The 19245-nt window shown below is 41.3% G+C and overlaps 1 protein-coding gene across 4 annotated transcripts in view; it reads right to left on the bottom strand.

Moving 5' to 3' along the window:
• BCAS3 (BCAS3 microtubule associated cell migration factor) overlaps positions 1–19245 on the bottom strand; it is a 384390-nt gene that overhangs the window by 166058 nt on the left and 199087 nt on the right. The gene's annotated exons all lie outside the window — the stretch shown is intronic.

The following is a 19245-nucleotide window of genomic DNA, read 5'->3' as shown; positions in this document are numbered from 1 at the left end:
ACACAGGCACCCTAAGAAAAGGCGAGTTTAAGAGCTACAAAATCAGCAACACACACACACAATAATCGGTTTCCAATGTTAGATCAGGAAGGAAGGCAGTAAAAGAAAAGATGCATTCTGAAAAGAAAAGACTTTTAGGAAACAGCAAAATTAAAACAGGAGTAGATATGTAAAATAGATGAATGAAGACAACGTCTTCCTGCACCGAGGGAGTTGTTTAAGGAGAAACAGTGTCCGTTTGTGGCCAGCGATAATACTTTCCATTCAATAGAGTTTGCAGCTTGCTGATTCATATGATTGCAGGCTGGCGCCCTGCTGGCGAGCCCCCTCCACTGAAATTAAATCCACTCTCTTCAGTTATAAATTATAATGCTCTATAAACAACACTCCCACTGGGAACAGGGAGAGAGAGAGCGAGCTCTCCGCATAGTCCACTCACTGTTTAATGCTCTGCTCTTCTGCCACAAACAAGGACTGTATGTCTGCCACAGACAGCACTCTTGCTGTAATTTATATACTGTTTGATGTTGAGAGCAGAGAAAGGAAAGTAGAATTGTAATGCGAGTCAAAGAGGAAAAGAAGTTGGAAGTGGGTGAGTGTGCAAAGAGAGAGGAAGGACGGAATACGTTTTGCACACATATTTTAGAGATCCATCACTGTACGCATCTTTTGCTGCCCCTTAGGAATTGTCCCCCGAAAAATCTGGAATACCACTTAAAATAAATTAGATGTACATACTGCAGCGTGCGACGCCAGTATCATTCCATATCAATCAGGAGCCATCTCCATGACTGAGACTTGAAGTCCATTATCACAGAGAACAGAAAAATGTTACAATCATAAGGATTTAACTAAAACTGACAGCGGCTCAGAAATTCACAGCCCGGGCTGTCGTGCTTTTCCGGGAGCAGCGTGCCCACTGCACCTCGACCCCGCAAGCCCACGGTGCTGCCGGAGCCGTGAGCTGAACAAGATGCCCAACTGGTGCAGCTCCATGCTTATTCCCAGCTTCTCGATCTGCGCTGGCGAAGGGGAGACCATTCTGGCTATTCTTCATGCTTCTTATTAGTTATTTTTAAACGAACATGCGACAGACCCCCAACTGCTCCAAAAACATACACACACAAATCAGACTTTTTTTTTTTTTAACCAAACGGATTAAAAAATGCCAGTGAAAATATTTCTGCTGTGGGAAAGACGCAGATTCCAAGTAAAAAGTATATTATTATCTCTAAGAACAGCCTACGTTACACATCAGAGAGGGTACTGGGAAATACCCCATGGGCCAGTAAGAGCTTTGTCAGAAGCATAAACCGGTACAAATTTCAAAGCAGAACCCCTTAATTATTGTTGTGGAAATTTCTATCTAAACTGAGAGAATGAGAGAGTATTCAAGCAAACGGCCATCAAGATTGAGATGTCTGTCACTCAAGATTTTGATGAATGACTGCAAGTTACAGACCCGACCGAAAAAGCTCGCTTCTGCTAAAACTGGCACCCAGTCCGGTCAGGTTTGGGGCTCAACCTGATTTTCAAGAGTTGTTTAAGTAGGACACTGGCCCAATGTGCTTTTTTTGTTAATAATAATTTTCTTCAATTGTCCCAAGAAACCATCACTATGCTTTTTTTTTTTTAGTTTATTTTTGGGACTAAGTGGCTTTTAGATTTGGGGGAGGGAGGTAGGGTAGAAGTCTCCTTTACTGTGAGGTTGAACCTTCGCATGTCAAATCTGGCCTGGAGCAAGTTTTCACAGCTGAATTATAAACCCTGTAAACAAGGGTTTATGATGGAAATGCTGACACAACCTTAATTACAAACAGCGTGAAGTGGGGGAGGCTCTGTAACACACACTCCTTTTCACTGCAAGTCCTCCAGCACACCAAACCTGCCATCGGATGGAAAGCAAATCTTGCTTTTCTTCCCCTTAACGCTCAAGCAAGCTGGCTGGGACATTTATATCAAATCTGGTTGCTCAGTACTGTCCTCTAAAAAAGAAAAAAAAAACAAACCTTGATTTTGTAATAAAAGTATAATGTATAGCTTAAAAATAAATTAAATAAAGGAAACATTAAAAGATAAATGGAGCAGGATGCTCTATGGCTGAGGTAATTTGAGTGGAAAGGGAAGGAGGGAGTTTACATTAATAAATGATTAAAGGCCTTAACGAGGGCCTATCAGGTTGAACAGTGGAGCATACTTCTCCACCTCTCCTCCTTTAGCCCAGCTTTTTTACATTTGTTCTCAATGCTGATCAATATGGTTTTCATTTACTGATTTCCATAATGCCATATGTGATCTGCTAGCCTGACATAATGAAGGCAGAAAGAGAGCTGAAGTCATTTGAACGTTCTCGCTTGCATGTCTGTCGCCAATTTAGAAAATAAATATCTATTGAGAGTTAGAGTTTCCTCCTGTCTAGGAGGAACATGGCAAGATTTGCATATGCAGATTGTAAAGCCTTTTTTTCTTCCTCCCATCCCCTTTCCTTTTTTTTTTTTCTTATGAAGAGGAATGATGTGGAAGAATATCTTCCCCCATGTGTTTTAGCGAGCATGTGTTCTTATAATGAAAAAGAAATATTCTTAGAATTTAAAACTGAATGAGCGTTGGCCTCTCCTCTTTGCTCTAGCTGCAACTTGCTTGGCATCCCAGCGACGGCGAGGCTTTTCTGTCTGCCGAGTCACACCAACCCGCTAGATATCAGCGCAGACCACGTTAGTTTGAAAAATAAGTAAGGATGGTCTATATTAAGCAGCAGGTATTTTCAACACGCCGTTGTCTTTGTGAGCAGAGTCTAAATCAATATTGGAGAGATAGCACACTTGTAAACAGAGTTCTTTCGCCCCTCTCAGGAGTCTGAATCGTGCTTTATAGCAAAGGCGTTAGGTAAGTGCTGTATCTGCTTAATAAAAAAGCCAGACTGGCAGGTACCTTCGGGAGGGCTGGACACAGGGTTTCTGCCACTTGTAAAACATCGCTGGCACAGGAACAACGCAAGGGCCATAATCGAATCGTAAACATGTAAAAGGCTTACGACAGACAAGACCCTACGGTAGATTTATAGGTGTTTGGCACCCATAGTTCTTCCTGACCAATTTAGTTGTTTCGCTCAGTCAGATCTCTTAGGAAAGGATGGAACTGGCGGTTTCTAAATACCTCGCCCTTGGGTTGTAATCACCTCCAGTAGATGCCCGACTTTATGATTCAATGAATTCTGTTTATAAGAAGTAAGTGATAGGTTAAATAACATACATCAGAGTGTCATTATTTGGGCCATTCCACTGTGACCCAAATTCACGACTCCTTACCAGACCAGAGTTATGATCGTTTGCATTACATCCCATACATTAGCACACAACATTTCCTGACTGCTGCGCGTGGCGGCCAGCAGCACACCGTGACGCTCCAGCTGGAGCGCAGAGGTTGGTTTGCTGCAAAGGGAGGCCTCTTCCCAGAAGAAGTTTTGCTTTTAATACGCAATATGAAAACAGCAAAACAAGACATGAAAAATTACAGTATGCATTAAGTTTAGGATTCAGGCTTGCTGCTGCTTTGGCTTTCCAGTTGAGCAAGTAAATGATGTTGTAGTAGAAAGGTTTCAAAGTTTTGCCTGTTGCTTAGTTAAACATTGAGCCATAAAAATATTATTCAAATTGTCATTAATAAAACTTGCAGTTCATTAAGGATATCTGACAGAGAGAAATCTATGTAAATAGGGATTAGCGACTGGCGAGCAAGCTTTCTGCCATAAACAAACTTCCTTTGAGGTTCAAAAGAGTTCAGTTAATGACTTAAAGATTCCTTCTCATTTCACTGTTTTCAGGCATTGCCAGCTCTTTGTCTACAGGAGAAAAAGCTTGAAAAAGCTGTACTTTGTACACATTTTCCAAGTTCCACAAATTGCTACAGATGTAAAATAGAGTAATGGAAGACCACCCCCAAATTCTGAGAAGGAATGACAAAGTTGAAATATCCTGATGATATTGCTAAAATTATAAAGGGTCTCCCTCTAGAAGTGAAAAGCAACATTAGAAGTTCTTCTGTTTCTACCACACTTTTGCATCCCTGTTTACCCAGTGCAACTAATGATAAATGATTTCACCTTTCCAGTTATACTGCACTGACCTAACTGGGTTTCTGGAGGGCTTGAGGGAATTCCGTGTTTAAAGACTTTATTCCCACTAAATTAAGAAAGATTGAGAAGTATGGTAGATTCAGAAAGGGACAAATGAACCTACTGATCCAGAGTGGGAAAATAAATTCTGGAATAAACCTGACTGCAAGCAGCAGAAATCCCAAACCCCATGCCTTGAACTGTAAACTCCTCGCAGCAGTCTTACTGGGATTAATAAATCAGAGTCGTCGTGAGCCTGAAGAAGAGACGTGAAAGCTCCAACAATTGCCGTCTCCCGTCTAACAGCGTGGAGCGAGCGCTGCCGCCCGCCAATCCACAGGCTGCGATTAACCTCCCGGCCAATTACAGCCTCATTGGCAAAGCAAACAAGGAATTATTGGCTGTTTAGTCGGGCTTTTCTTCTCCCGCTCTGGCCCCTGGTTCTCATTCTGGTTTTTTCTCCCCTTTTCCTGTTACGCAAAAAACCCCTCCATCTGCAAGCACCTGATATTCATCTGAGTTGCTGCAGTTGTACAGTCTTGTTAAATTGTTACCACCTTTTCCACAAGCAGTTTTGGCAATTAACCTCATGGTCATACACTTCAAAGGAAACAACTGTTGAGTTTAACCTCCTTGAGCTACCACGGATTCCTTTATGATTTTTCTTCAAACACTTTCATCCCGAACAAAAATGCAGACTGATAAGATCCATGTTTATTTTTCCATTTTGTCAGTTTATTAAGATGACAAATATCTCGACCAGTTACCGCTCTTTGTGCTCCTCAAAGTCTCTGCAGAAAGCAGCTCTCCTATGAATTCGTGTTTCTAAGGCAGGGTACTCTGCTTGCTGTAATCCACGCATTTGATACATCTGACCCCTCCTTGCCCCTGTTTGCAAATCTCTCATATTTCTCACAATGCCTAAAATCTCAGAAAACACAAGTAGAGTTAATGCTAAGAACACGAGATGCCATTAGAAAAAAAGATATAATTTTTTGTTTTAAACACCACCATTACTGAGAGACAGGGCTACTTTACACACTAAAAGAGCTAAAAATTCCTCCGCCTTCAATTAGAATACCAGTTAGCGAGATCAGGATCTATGTTAGCGCAAACTAAGTTAACTTTTCCTTCTGTCTAAACTTCTGACTACAACATATATTAATTTACCAGACCGTGCAGCTGCTCCTTAAGCAACTGGATAGCTAATGATAGGAAAGTACCAAAGCAAATACTACAGGAGTGCGATCAAATTACTTGGAATGTTGTTTCCCCCCCATTTCCATTCTGGTATTATTGCATATTTTTTCTCCAAAGTAATCACAAAAAATGTAAAATGGGTTATTCTTAGGAGAAGCTTCCAATAGGGAGCCAAAGAACACCAAAAAAGTGTTTGAATGACCTTTTGCTACCGAGCAAGCACACCCCGGCTGCGCTAAGGGCGACGCGGGGAGCATCGCTTTTCTCTTGGCTGCAAACTACCTTGGGTGGGAGGGAGTGGCTGCAAGGGAAAAGGAACAAAATATTGGTCTAGGAAAAGAATTTAACAAAAGTTTTGTATCTGTCTCGCAGTGCAAGAAGGGGAAGCATTTGGGCAAGCATACGGTATATGTTTCAGCTTGGGGGGGCGGGGGGGAATCATGATGTTACGTGCAGTTCAGACCAAATAGAAAACTTATTCTGACTATTCTCATTTGTCAGAGGCTTTTCAAAACTAAGCAGATCTCTCCATAGCTCTAAATATCAAAGAAGGAAGTAACCGGTGGGTATTGAGTTTACATTTTAGGCTCTCTTTTAACTGTTTCCACTTTTAATTTTAATATGCTTGTCAACAAAATGAAAGACTCCTTCACTCAAAAAAAAAAAAAGAAAGAAGAAATTAGCACATTAAATGATACATGGGTCTGGTGCTACGTTGCACAGTTCAGTGAACCCCTGCATAGATCAGCAAGATGGCTGGAAATGTCTCTTTCCGTCTGTTTTTCATCTCGAAAGCCTGTGTACTCAGCAGAGTGTGAAGAGTGCCTCTCTCCCCTCCGAACGCTCTCCTGCTCGCCCCCCCAAAAGCCCCTGCAGCAGAGCACAGGAACTAGAGCAAATGCTTTTGTGAATTAAGAGATCTTGTGAGCGTAAATTTGGTCAGGCTGCTCCTTTCTGCAGGCCAGACCCGGCTGCTGCCCCAGGATGTGAACTGTCAGTTTGCATAGCTGGTGATGAGTTGCAGAACCATCAGTAAAGGTGAAGACGGCAGAAGCAAGAAAGATTCAAGACTGGTGGAAATCATTTCACAAGGAAAATTTCAGCCATCAGTGGGAGGAAGCTTTGAAAAATGCTGCCATTTCCGAGTCAGAACGAAGGAAAAATTAAATTACTGCCGGTGAGGCGAGCCAAAGTCGCATCTTACCCTAGGGAGAGGTTTGATAATGGTAAACATTTGACAGCTGGCCTGAAGTTGTTATCTTGTTCTAACAGTTGTTATGGTCTGAATGAACATTTCTGATAAAAGAACAGAAAGAAAAACACTAAAGCATTTTTAATTTCTCGCTTTCTATATTTTAAGCCGCACTGCCCAAAGCCAAACAGGTTTAAAGCAGTTTGCCACCATCGGTCCGATTAAAGCTTCGGTTTTTACATGAAGCAATGGACTATGGTTTGATGCTAATGGCAGCACCACTTCGGCTGAACCGACGTTATTGTGAACAGCAACACCTTGAGAAGAATTTAAAATAACTGCACCCGCTTCCGATATCCCTGAAATATCCCTTCCTCTGTTTCACAAGAGCAGTTACAAGAATTAACCCTGAATTGGATCGAAATGGAAAAAATTTATTAATTTAAGTATTTGACTTCAAAATCTGCCACAAAACCATGTTTATTACTTTACTTCAAGCTGTCGATGTACAGCCACAAAACTTGAACTCCCTGCCATCACATAACAACAAATAATTAGCCAGACACGTTAATAAGGTGGCAACCTCAGTTCCACCTGACCAGAGCAATAATGGATGAAAACCAGTTCTGTTTAAGCAGAAAAAAGTATGCTATCTTCACAGGAAATTTAATTATAAGATTTTTTATTTATTTTTTTTTTGCGCTCGGTTGTTACTGACAAAGCTTGTATTGAGGAGGGAAGCACGGCTCGGCTCTGTACTGCTATTAGCAGCTCCTCCTTTAGAAAAATACAGCGTGGATATGGAAAGTACATTACATGTATGCCAAAATCAAACTACCATTCTGGCAGTGAAACATGGGGGGTTTTTTTGGTTGGGGTTTGTTGGTTGTTTTTTTGTTTGTTTTTTTTTCTTTTTTTCCCTTTTAAAAAAAAAAATCAGGAATGCATTTCTAAGCTGTTTAACTAACGCAGCTTAACCTCCCAGAACACATACACTAAACTTTTACCTCCCATTAAAAATAATTAGGATGAATACGTACCATGCCTTTTAAACTCCATTTAAGAACTTACTGAAACGGACTGTTGGTGAGTCTTGACATCGCTGCCTACCTGAAGCCCTCCTGCCAAACGTGCCTCCTTGCTGCAGGGGCAGGCACGTACAACGGGCACAGCTAAAGCTGACAGATCTATTTTCCCTGATGGTAACGATCCCGACTACAGGCACACGATGATGCTCCAATTAGAGAGGCAGCATGTAAAAACTTGTTCCTTAGATAGGTAAATTAACTCCAAAACTCTTTCTGTATCTCCTATATTAACAGGTAGAAAGTGTTTCATTACCGTTTCGAATGACTCTACCCCATCTTAAAGCAAAAGTATATAAATTGGTATTAAATTATGGTATTCTGAGAATGTTTCAAAGTAAGGTCAAACTCGTATTAGAAAACCTACTAGTGTAGGCTAAAACAACAGTCTGGCTGAGCAGCCTTCGGTGCATCTGGGTTCAATTACCCACTACATCCTTGCTATGTTTTCTACTAGCAAGAACAACGCAAGCAAGGCTTGGAGTTCATGAATAATGTCAAAGTTAGGTTACTCAGAAAAGGAATGAGATAAATCATCCAAATATCAGTCATATTGGCAGACAATTTTTTTCCCCCCTCCTTTACTTCATCACCGAAAGCAACACAATATTGCATAACGACAAACAGAGGACAAAAGTCCTCACCTCACGAGGAAGACTGAGCTCAGCTGGAATGCCTGTGTTCTTACCCACGCGCTAAAAGGGAATGAAAAGCACACACTAAAATGACAGCTAAAAAAAAAAAAAAAAAAAGAAGCAAACCCCAACCTAATAGGCAAGGTAAACAAACATGATTTACCACACTGTCACCCTGACTGATTTCTTTTTTTGTGTGTGTTTGACCCTGGAACAATCAGGCTGGATTACCATTCATTACTGGCATTCAAGACGCTGCTGCGCGGAGTAGGAACCGCTCCGGCACCAGCCGCCCAAAAAGAGAAAGCGGCAGTGACACTTGTTGAAATGTTGGCTCTCTCCTTCCCAACTAGCTCAACGGTGCCCAAAACCTCGACCAACTACAAGTGTCCTGCGTCTCGCTTTCATGTTGTCAAGCTGGTTAATGAGGATTTAGGAGCAGGACAGGTAAGCAGTGGACTGGAGGTCACCTCAGCAGTGCCGCGGGGTAAGAGGATGCCAGACTGCGAGCGGCCGTCCTAAGGATCATTGGGCTACCATGCCCAACGCAAACGGTGTAAGGCAGGAGTTAGGCTCCAATGTCACAAACCCTCCCAGAAGAGAGCTGCCACATCCCTGCACCACACACCTCAACCTTTCCAACTAGTCCAAATTTTTGAGATTGTACTTAGATCACGAATAAAAATCACAACAGCGGCTCTGTCTGCATAGATGCTCCTCCAGGGAACGCGAAGATTGTCATTCGCTTCCATCAGGGCCCATAAAAAAGCAATTGTCAGTAAAACTGCTCAAAATTATGTACGTTCTGGGAACACTGTCTAAAGTATTTTTAAAGCACCATGTTTAATTCTGAGCAGCTCTGTATAAAACATGGTAAAAGCTAGCAATAAATCACTCCCATCAAAAACGCGCTTGTTTTGTACGAGATTATTTTATCCATTCTGTATTCTGTTTGCATCAAACTAATAACGCATTTGCAAAATGATCAATCAGGTTAAATTTAGAGGAAAAAGTGTCTTTTACGCAGTCAGAGTCTGTCAGAACACTTCCAAATTAGAACATAACGTTATTTTAAATCATGCAATATCCAAATGCTATGTTATATACGTATTTGTTATAAATTCATACCACTGTAATGTACCAAATTATATAAGGTCATTTCTTATAGAAAAGCACTAGTATAAAAGTTTTATGCAAGAACAGTCTGGCTGTTTATTAATTTACTATCGCAGATGAGAAGCCCTCCACCGATTGTCACACGGATGTCTGCAACGCACTTAGGCATTCCAGAAAAGCAACCTGCCCAGCTTACAAAATATTAACCCGCAATCGGAACGCTGGACTGAAGGGACCTCAGGCACGAGTCCCTTCCTATATATCTGCGTGTAAGCCCTCTCCCAGCACTTGCCTTGTGCTTACCTGTTTCCCTGGAGACTGGCATTTACCATGAATGCTATAAATACGCAGAGTAATTAGGCATCTTTTGAAGCAAGCCTTCTAAGCTGTTTGCCATCTCAGGAATGTTTTAACTTCTGGAACAGAGAATGATCTTGGTTTATAAAGAATATAAACGCAGCCCTCAGACAGACCAAGCTTACAGCTACAGTAAGGGAGAACCTAGAGGGAAAAAATCACCCTTGGGCAGGTCATTGCTAGAGCCAGGGAACGGTAAATTTTGGAAGTGGTAATCTAGACTATGCCAATTCTTCTCCCACTGGCAACAAAGCTAAGTATCACCGTGAACCCCTAACTGACTATAAAATAGGAGGGAGAGATTTAAAACTCATTTCTAGAGGCAATTTTAAAAACTACGTGCACACACCTTCACATACTTCTGTTCCACCAGGGCCTTATCTTCTCACAATCTAGGTTGCTAATGGCTAAGGAAAGGCCCTAAAAAGTCAGTTTTTAAACTAAACCAGCAGCTGTTCAAAACCTCTGCCCGGCTTCTCAGCTTATCACAAAAGCTGTAGGATTTACACAGTTCCTTTTGCCAAGTTTTGGTGGAGATCCACCAACCTCCAAAGAAGCAATTTAGACTTTGCTGAGCTCAAATGATCCAAACAGTACCTGTTTGCTGAACAGGGAGGTGCATTTGTGGTTTCCAAGGCAAGCTTTCCAAAAGGTAAGCAATGCAAACTGGAAAGACACATGTACGTACGTATGTAGATAGATACAGGAATAGTACCTTTTATCTCCAGTGGACTCTGTCATATCCTTTAGTTTTATTTATTTCAGCTCTTTAGTCCTTTCACATACAGGCTTCAAGGCTCTTCCAAATACTGGCTTTAAATGATGAAACACTATCTTCACCAAAAAGCCCCAAGTATTTTAGGATGGCTATGATTGAAGATACCCGTTTACATCAACAGAACTTCAACTTTACCATGAACCAAGCGCTTCTCCAGCCACTAAGAACTACTTTTGCACATAGCACTCAGGTAAAACTTTGACAAATCTGGCACTAACAGCGCAGAGAAACAGCAGATTCATATTTAGTTCCTCCCTACCCTTCGCATCCCCCTGGTACAATAGTAAGTCAAATAAAGTTTCACTACAATAACTAAGGTATCATACACAACCAGTTAAAATACAGCCTTGCAGGGGAGAACAGCGTTTCCCCCTGGCTGCTTGTTGGAGCCCTGCAAACCACCACGGGCAAGACACCCTTTTCAGTAGGTAGTGTGGATCATCAGACCCACGTTCAGTATGTTAACATAAAGCTGCGTGCAAGGTACAGCTGACTGATGCCTGCTTGCATGGTTTGATCTTGCTCCACCCGAGTCAAATTCAAAATTCCCAAGTTAAACCATCCCTCACATAAGAGAAGGTAATTAAACACCCAGACACACTATAAAAAAAAACCCCAAACAATCCCTGTTTTTCTACTGAGCATACTGGGGAGAACTCTCTGCCACTAACTATGCAGGGGGAAGAGATGAAGTCTTCTCTCACACGACAGTTTAAGACTGAGTTTACTCCCAGAATTTCAGTCCCTTGCTCGCACGCTGGGATTGGGAGGTACGGCAGAGGGGGGGGTCGTGGGGTTTTACATCTTATGAAGAACAAAGGGAAGCAACTTCAATCCAACCTTGAAACAGACCCGCAGGCAGAATTGTCTTTTGTAAAAATTATATTCCTCTGACTACGATGTGTAAGTATCTGCTCTTATCTAATAAAAAGATCCTTTTGAAGTAAGTGGTTCGGTTGGCCTGTGCCAGTACTTGTGTTACTAACCCAGAAGAAAGGCCCACTGAATACAGTATGCAAAAGCCTTGTCTGATCTGTATCACTTTGAACCATAAAAGCAGCAAGAGGAAAAAAAGAAGGGAAACCAAGTGCTTAATACTGGACAGCGACTTTCTTTAAATCTCTTCTACTTTCTAATTAACTGTAGCGAATCTACTATGCAACAGCAGTGCGTGGTAGGCGCCTCGCCCGCACAGATAAACATCCAGAAATCGAGAAAGTGCATTGGGGCTCAGCGAATAGAAGTAATGCTTTGCCTGCAATTTTGGTTTCTTGCTTTATAGGATTGTTTGTGAAAGGAGACATAATTAAGGAAATGTTTTGAGAGGATATCCAAAACTGATATGCACAGAATTCCAGGTTATCACCCAGCAGAAACAGCAGAAAGTGAGCTAAATATCCCTTCTGTCCATTTGCATGTTATTTACTACACAGCAAGCAAACAACCCTGTAAATGAAAGTCCAAAGATTGCCTTTATAAGTTTCCTAAAAATCAGGGATTTAGAAGTTATCTGAAACACTTGTACCAGGCCCAGCTCAAGCACGTACAATTTTTTAAAAAATGGATTTTCAAAAGTTTACAGTTGATTTTATAGTAGAAAAATGCAAAAGAACCACTAAAGCCATTTAGTTCTTTAAAACAGATTTAAAGGATAAGTTTGTCTAGAATTTAGTCAGCATTTCTTAAGTGGCCTTCTATTTTTATAGTGTGTTGTAATTGTTGAGATGTTGTCATTTGGAGAATAGCAGCCATCACTCACTCTGGTATTTATAAAGAATTCATAGTGGCAAACTCTTCAGATATTCTGGCACCATTCTGAAGCACAATGAATTTCACAATGCTCTTTTGGACAAGCTTTTGGGAAGAGTTAGGAACCTTATTTCCAGTGCGTTAAGAATGAAGGTGGGATTTTTTTTTTTATAAGGTATGCGTTTGGGTTTTTTTTAACCTTCAAGTTTCTTCTATCTTCAGCCTTTAGGGATGTGAGATCCTTCAGCTTTTTTCCAAGAGAGGTTTGTGCATCGGAATGGACAACTGCATGCCCTTGCTTCCATACTTAAAGACAGTGGTAACTATTTGCCCAGAACCTCAGCTGGAGAGGCTACTGCTCTACAGAGCAACTCAGCAACATGAATCCAGGAGACACTATTTAATTCCGCAACATTTGAGAACACTTGCTTAAATTTGCAGAAGTCCTACATCGCCTAACACAGAATTTTACCAAAAGGAATACAGACCAAGTAAGCCTTGTTCTGGATTATCTTTCCAAAGAGTTCCTGCAGATTAAGTATACACAGAATATTACGTTACTAAATGCAGATCTAGCCATTCTGGAATTAGCAAATTATTTTTAAACACTTTACATGTGATTATGCATAATGAGTAAATAAAAATACATTTATAATGGAGAGAGGTTATAGTTCAAAAAAAAAAAAAAGCAATACAACATCTTTCAGCTACCCTTTCTTAAAACCCTAATACGCTTGTGCATAAATAAAGCCCTTAGCTTGCATGGATAGACTCTCACCGAGACGTGCCGATGGTGCTAATTCAGAGCAGAAAACGCTCTTATTCCAGGCCACTGCAGTGAAGTGACATTTACCTAATGCAGCTATAAATTTCCTGATAATTAGTGGGCAGCTGATGGTGATGCAGCCTGACTAGTGCAGCAATGCCAGCCTCAAACTAGCTCTCCAACACCCACAAGTTAGTCAGATTTAAAAACAAAAATTTGCAAAATTCCGAATAGCGCAATGGCTCGGGGACGACGGCTGGTGCCATGACGCTCACACCAGTTGCTGTGATCTTTTAACATTCCAGACACTGTTAGGAACAAGTTGTAGCTCCCCTTTACACTCAACGTTTTGTATTGTCAAAAAACTCACATGACTCTTCATTTAGCGATAAATAATCAACATTTCCTGAATTCTTTATAATTATGGACTAAATTTAGCTAAGTTCACATTGCTAAAATGATGGACTTGTGAGGTGTACGAAACAGTATCTTCACAAATAATTTTCAAAAGTTCCTTCTAAAATTGTACAAGCCTTTGAGATTCCTTAGCCAGTTTTGAAAGCTTCTGATGTCATTTGGATTTTCAAAGCTAAGTAGCTGAGCAACCACTTTAAAAATCTGGCACCAATTCACACACAGTCTTTCACCTATCGTGAAGCGCACAGTCCCCAGTGTTGGTCCGTTCTGTGTCACTAGCATACAAAATAATTCAGTTTGACAAAACGATATTAAGGAATTGGTGTTTTCTTTTTCAAACCTAACGCTTGAAAATGTCTACATTCTAATACTTTGCAAGTATAAGACTGATTAAATAGTAGCCCTAGGATGTCCTAGTCCAGTAAGCTTATTTAACACTGCATGAACTACTATGGAAGTTGTAAGTAGATTCTCAGACAGAGAGAAAACACAGACCCATCCTTTAAAATACTTTCTCAAAACAATCTTTGACCTTTTAGGTGCATCATGAACGAGGCCAGTCAATCAGAGAAAACCCTTCTCCTGTTCTTTTCTTGCATGAGCTGTTCCTTTATCACACTGTTTTAGAAAGAACATTTCTGCATGATAGGTGAGAAAATCATTCTAAAGCAAAGTGCAAGATAAAATTTCATGTTAATTAAATTTCTCATTTGGGAAGTACCCTGCAATTCTCATTGAATGCAAAGGGCCATGCACACATCCTCACTGCTCAGGAAGTGTTCAGCTCACCGCTTGTTTCCTGAAGGAAGGGAGGGACAACTTTTACCAAAGCTGGAAGGATGGCATGGGAATGCATCCCAAATTCATGAACGCTCCCTTCTTTGTGCCATTCAGACTTACCCGTCTGAGACGCAAGATCACAGTCACAGTTTCCCCACTGCACTTTGGTTTTGCCTATCTTTTTTGGCCAATCGAGCTCAGCAAGTAGTGATTAACAGGTCACACTCAACCTGGAGGCTCCAGCAAGTGGAGTACCATGGGGCCTGTCCTGGGACTTGTCCTCATCGCTGACTTGGAAGAGACAACCGAGCGCACCCTCATCACATTTACAGCTGACACCAAAGGAGGATGCGTCAAAGTGCTCAGGGGTAGGGCTGCCAATCTGGGGGACTGGGGAAGAACAGGCTGACTGGAACCTGGTGAAACTCAACAAGGACAAGCGCAAACTCTTGTGCCTTACAGGGAAGAGCCCCATGCAGCAATACCAGCTCCTGTTCAGAAACTGGCTCCTGCACCATGCCTGGTCAGGGTGCAGAGAGCAAAGGTGCACCAGGCACACCGGCGCAGCTCGGTGCCAGTCACTGCTTCTTTAATAAATACTCCTACAGTGGATGCATCTCCTCGCTGGATCAACAGCATCTTCACATGAACACAAATCTGACACAAAAGGAACTGCAGAGATCAGGATGGGTTTTAACAGGCCTACCTAATCCCTGCAAGCATAATACAAAGACCAATACAGTCAAGGCATGTTTTCTCACGTACTCAGCTTTTTAGTTCATACACTAATTATAACCCATGCTGATCTTTAAAAATGAAAAAAAGCACAGAATTAAAAAAACCTACTACAATAGGGCAAAATCATTAAGGTGGTGGTGGGTTTTTTTTTTTAATTCCTAGTTAATAGAAGTGTTGGACCATCTAGATCCTACCAATATGCTTTTGAAATCTGTCTTTAGTTACACAGCAAACACTAGATAGGAACTTTCTGACCTCTCTCTGGTTTAAAACTCGGTTGTAAGCATTACTTTTTGCCTTTCTTTTTCCTTATTAAAAAGGGCAGTGCGGAAAAAAAGATGATTAAAGATATCAAACAAACACCAAACCTCATGTGAACAGACTGTTGGAAAATAAAGTACAATTTAATGACGTGAGAAATTAGATGAAACTGTCAAGTTTAAAGAATCTTAAAATGGTTAACAGGTCAAAACATAAAAACTTCTTTATGTATAGAGCGAATATAAAGGGAACATGGTAAGTATCTGCCAAGGGTTAATTGCAACCCTGCATGAAAAGCAGTTAACAAGTGAGAGTTAGAACACCCAGGAGGAAAAGAAAAATTTTTCCAGTGCCATGAGAAATAAACAACAAGGGGGAAATATTTCCTTTGGCCACTGTTACCTCCTCTCCAAAAGCTCAGAGGAGCAGTGGGAATGCCAAGGCCTGGTTTGCTCTTGACTCCCTCTGAAACATTTGTCTTCATTACCACTCTTTTTAATCAGGGCTCCTTCATGAGTGTTTCTGCTCAGCCCCCAAGGGGCAACTCTCGGCTGCGATAAATCAGCATCCATACCGCAAGTCACTAATCAGCACTCTCAGGGAAAGAATAACAGCAAAGTGCAGACCACTAAAGGCTTGGAGAAACCTGAAGGCTTAGTGGCCTCAAGGAAGAATGGCCTACATAAAAATAATAAGTCAGTGAACCATCACTACCTTCTAGGCTTAACAGGACTTGCATTCGGAGAAATTATTTAAAAGCCTCTTGCACACAAATTGTTCTCACTGTATAAAGGGTACTTTACTGATAAAGAGGAAAACGCGCTATCGCCCTTGAGCTTGGTTCGACTAATTCCGTGTATTTCACTTCTACCTCCTACTAGAAAACATTCAAGGAAACAAACTTGGTAACGAATACGTAGTGCTACCGTCCTACAGTTTCTGGGGAAAAAGATCAGTGTATGATGAAAACTGAGTGACGAGGAAAGGGAAACTGATAGAAGGTAACACATTCCCAAGACCCCTCATATATTATTGCAATGGAAGAGGAAAGTATTTTGTCCATTTCTTTTGTTTTAAAAGGTTATTTATAAACACAACTGAATAGATGTCATCTTAAAAGGAAAATATCTCCATAGGTTATCTGTACTCACGAGGATCTCCCTGCATCTGATCCCTTTAAAACTACCGCGTGATGTTCCAACTGCAGAAACAATTAATATTTCAGTGGTCATTATTATTCCTTAAAATTGTCCAAATTCCCAAGTCTGCGTCAGCGCTTGCCAAACACATCACAGAAAAAAGCTGAATGCACACCCAAAACCTTTCTGCTTTTTCCCAAGTAGCTTGGATGCCAGTACCACTATGAAATAACTGTGAGCTGTAAAACCGTACTAAGTATTGGCATCCAAATTAGCAAACTAAGCATCCTCCTGTCCAATAGCTGTTAAACAAAAATCCCAGAGCAAGCTTTTCCAAAACCACAATTGCAGCCATCCACAATTTTTCCCCTGTTAAGACTCATCTCTATGGTACCTGGAAACCTGGCCCATGTAGATAAAGCGATTATGGCCATACATGGAAAGATCACAGAAAAAGAAGAATCTTCCATCGTTCCTACTTCCAAAGCTCAGGAAGGTCCAGAAATCACATCCACCCAGGGAGCAGACTCCAGCACTGAAACTGAGCATTCCTGTAGAAAAACCTTCTACAGTCCTAAACCAACAAACCAGACTTATTTACTGTTGTCTAATTTATTTTTTTTTTCTAGAAGTTTTGGACTTTGTAAACTGTAGAACAGATTCAGTTATAGCTGGGAGGTAAAGAAGAGCACCTGCAAATGCTTCTACGCGGCCCAAATTTTGATGTCTCTTGCACATGCTTCACCATTTGGTATTTCTGTGGTGGGATGTACAGCCATAGCTCAGTCAGCTTCTGCGTCTCAGACAATAGTAGTTTTAACACAGCTTTGGATTCTGGGTTTACCTCTGATTTAAATTAAGAAAGGTCCTGTGCTTCAGCAGCAGTAGGCTTCATTGCTTTGCAAGCGTCCCATTAGCAGAGGGCCTCTGTTGGTTATTAACTGGCTTCCTCGGGACCTGCAGCGGCAGGACCTGTATGGCTTCGCCCCCAACCTCTGCCAGACTATTCATGAAGCACAGAGAACACCACTGGGTTGGAGCAGCTTCTGACCAAAAGTTTAATCCTGAATGCCAGAGGGGAAGGAAAGGGATATAACCTTTGCTATTAACCCATCATGAACTTCTGAAGGGTTCTAGGCTCATACCCGAGTTTATTACATTTAAAGAGGTTACCATGAGCAACAGAAAAATATTTACTACTTCACGTTAATCAAAATATAAGTAAATAATCTGCTAATTACACTTATTAATACATATTTGAATGTAGGTGTTACCTAAGTAGCTAATTTCAGATCGTTAAGAGGAGCACACGGTATTCAGTTTAAAGAAGACACAATCTTGTGTCTCAAAAGTCAAATCTTGTGAGCGCTATAAATAGGCGGTTGACTAGAGATGGGTTACATTAGAAGAACTGCTAAAGCAGAGCGTGGAATGTAACAAAAGTATTCTCTACATCAATCGTCCTCCTTTACTTCAAAGAATTCAATATACTTCAGTGTTCCTTTCTCAAAGATGAAAATTGTCATTTAAGTTGTCTGGTCCCACTCCACTTAAATGATCCTTTAATTTCCTTTCTTATTTCTAAGCCCTCAGGTGGCTAGTGCAATGCTATCTGGCCCCGGTTGCATGTAAAGTTCACAGCTCCTCGCCTGATCCCATGATCCTCTCTCAAAACAGCACTTTCAGAAGCGTTTCCTGTCTAGCTCTGCCTTGCGTGATGTGCTCCTTGGCTGAATCAGCTGCCAGACTAAATCCCTTTCGTGGAAAGCCGTAGAAAACGCGGCGCGGCCCCTTCCCCCTCCACCTAGGGCCTGACATCCGGAACTGACTTAGGAAGTACTATAATGGTTACCAAATTTTTGGGAACTGCCTTAGCTTTTCAGAGCTAAACATATGTTTAGTACAGGCAGCATCCACCGTCACCACTTGACCTTATGGCAGCCTTCAAGTTGCTGATTTTTTCTTTTCCTTTTTTTTTTTTCCTTGAAAACCAAGAAAACTTTTACCAGATAACACATGATGTAAATGCAAAATTATGTTGTGAAATGACTGCAAACATGCTGTTTTCCAGATGTTTGACGAGACAGTAAAGAAACAGCACAAAGAAGGGTCAACAGTTTCCGTCAGAGACTCTGCTGGGTTCCATATGAAAAAAAAAAAACAAAAAACCCAAACCCCAACATTCAGATCTCATAAATTCAAGGGACTCTGTGCAGCTGTCAAGCTCTTTAGCCTTTAGAAATAAAACGCAAGGTTCCTCTGTCATCTGCCAAATTTCACTCCATCGATAGGTGGTTAAAAGATGTTTGACTGTTAACATTCGACAAATTTCCTAAAACCATTATTACCTCAAATGAAAGAGACTGCCTGGGAATTGCTGCTCCTGGTAAAAGCTATCCGAGGTAAGCAGGGCTGCATCCTCCCTTTGCTTATAAATACAAATCTTCCCTGAACTGCTCGAAAACAAAACTTGGCATGAGAAAACGATCAAAAAGGATTGCAAGAAGAGATGAAAGAAAATAGGAGCTGCCAGGCACTTCCCCTTATTCCCACCATGCCAAGAATGACCGATTCTATTGCCACAAGGAATATCAGCTTTTATTTTTCACCATCTAATCCCCCAGCTGATGTCAGAAGGACAGACAGATCACCCTGTTGATCGTGAACGCTGCTACCAGCACGGGGCCCCAGGAAGCTGCAGAGAGGTGGACATCTTTGAATGAATCCATCGGGATCGGCAGGGCTGGTATTTCATTTCTTTCCAACTCTACTTGCTCTCTCAGGACACAAGCCTGTCCTTTTGGACGAGCAGCGATTGTAGGACTACTCTTGCTATGCTTTTCTTTGGTCCCCTTTTCCACTCAAGCAATTTTTACTGAGTACATTACTTGTGATGGGCTGAGTGATACTTTTTACAG

Source organism: Egretta garzetta, unplaced genomic scaffold (assembly GCF_000687185.1).
Source record: "Egretta garzetta isolate BGI_Z169 unplaced genomic scaffold, ASM68718v1 scaffold112, whole genome shotgun sequence".
Lineage (NCBI taxonomy): Eukaryota > Metazoa > Chordata > Aves > Pelecaniformes > Ardeidae > Egretta > Egretta garzetta.
Note: the sequence above shows the minus strand (reverse complement) of the source record. Positions and strands in the feature narration are given on the sequence as shown.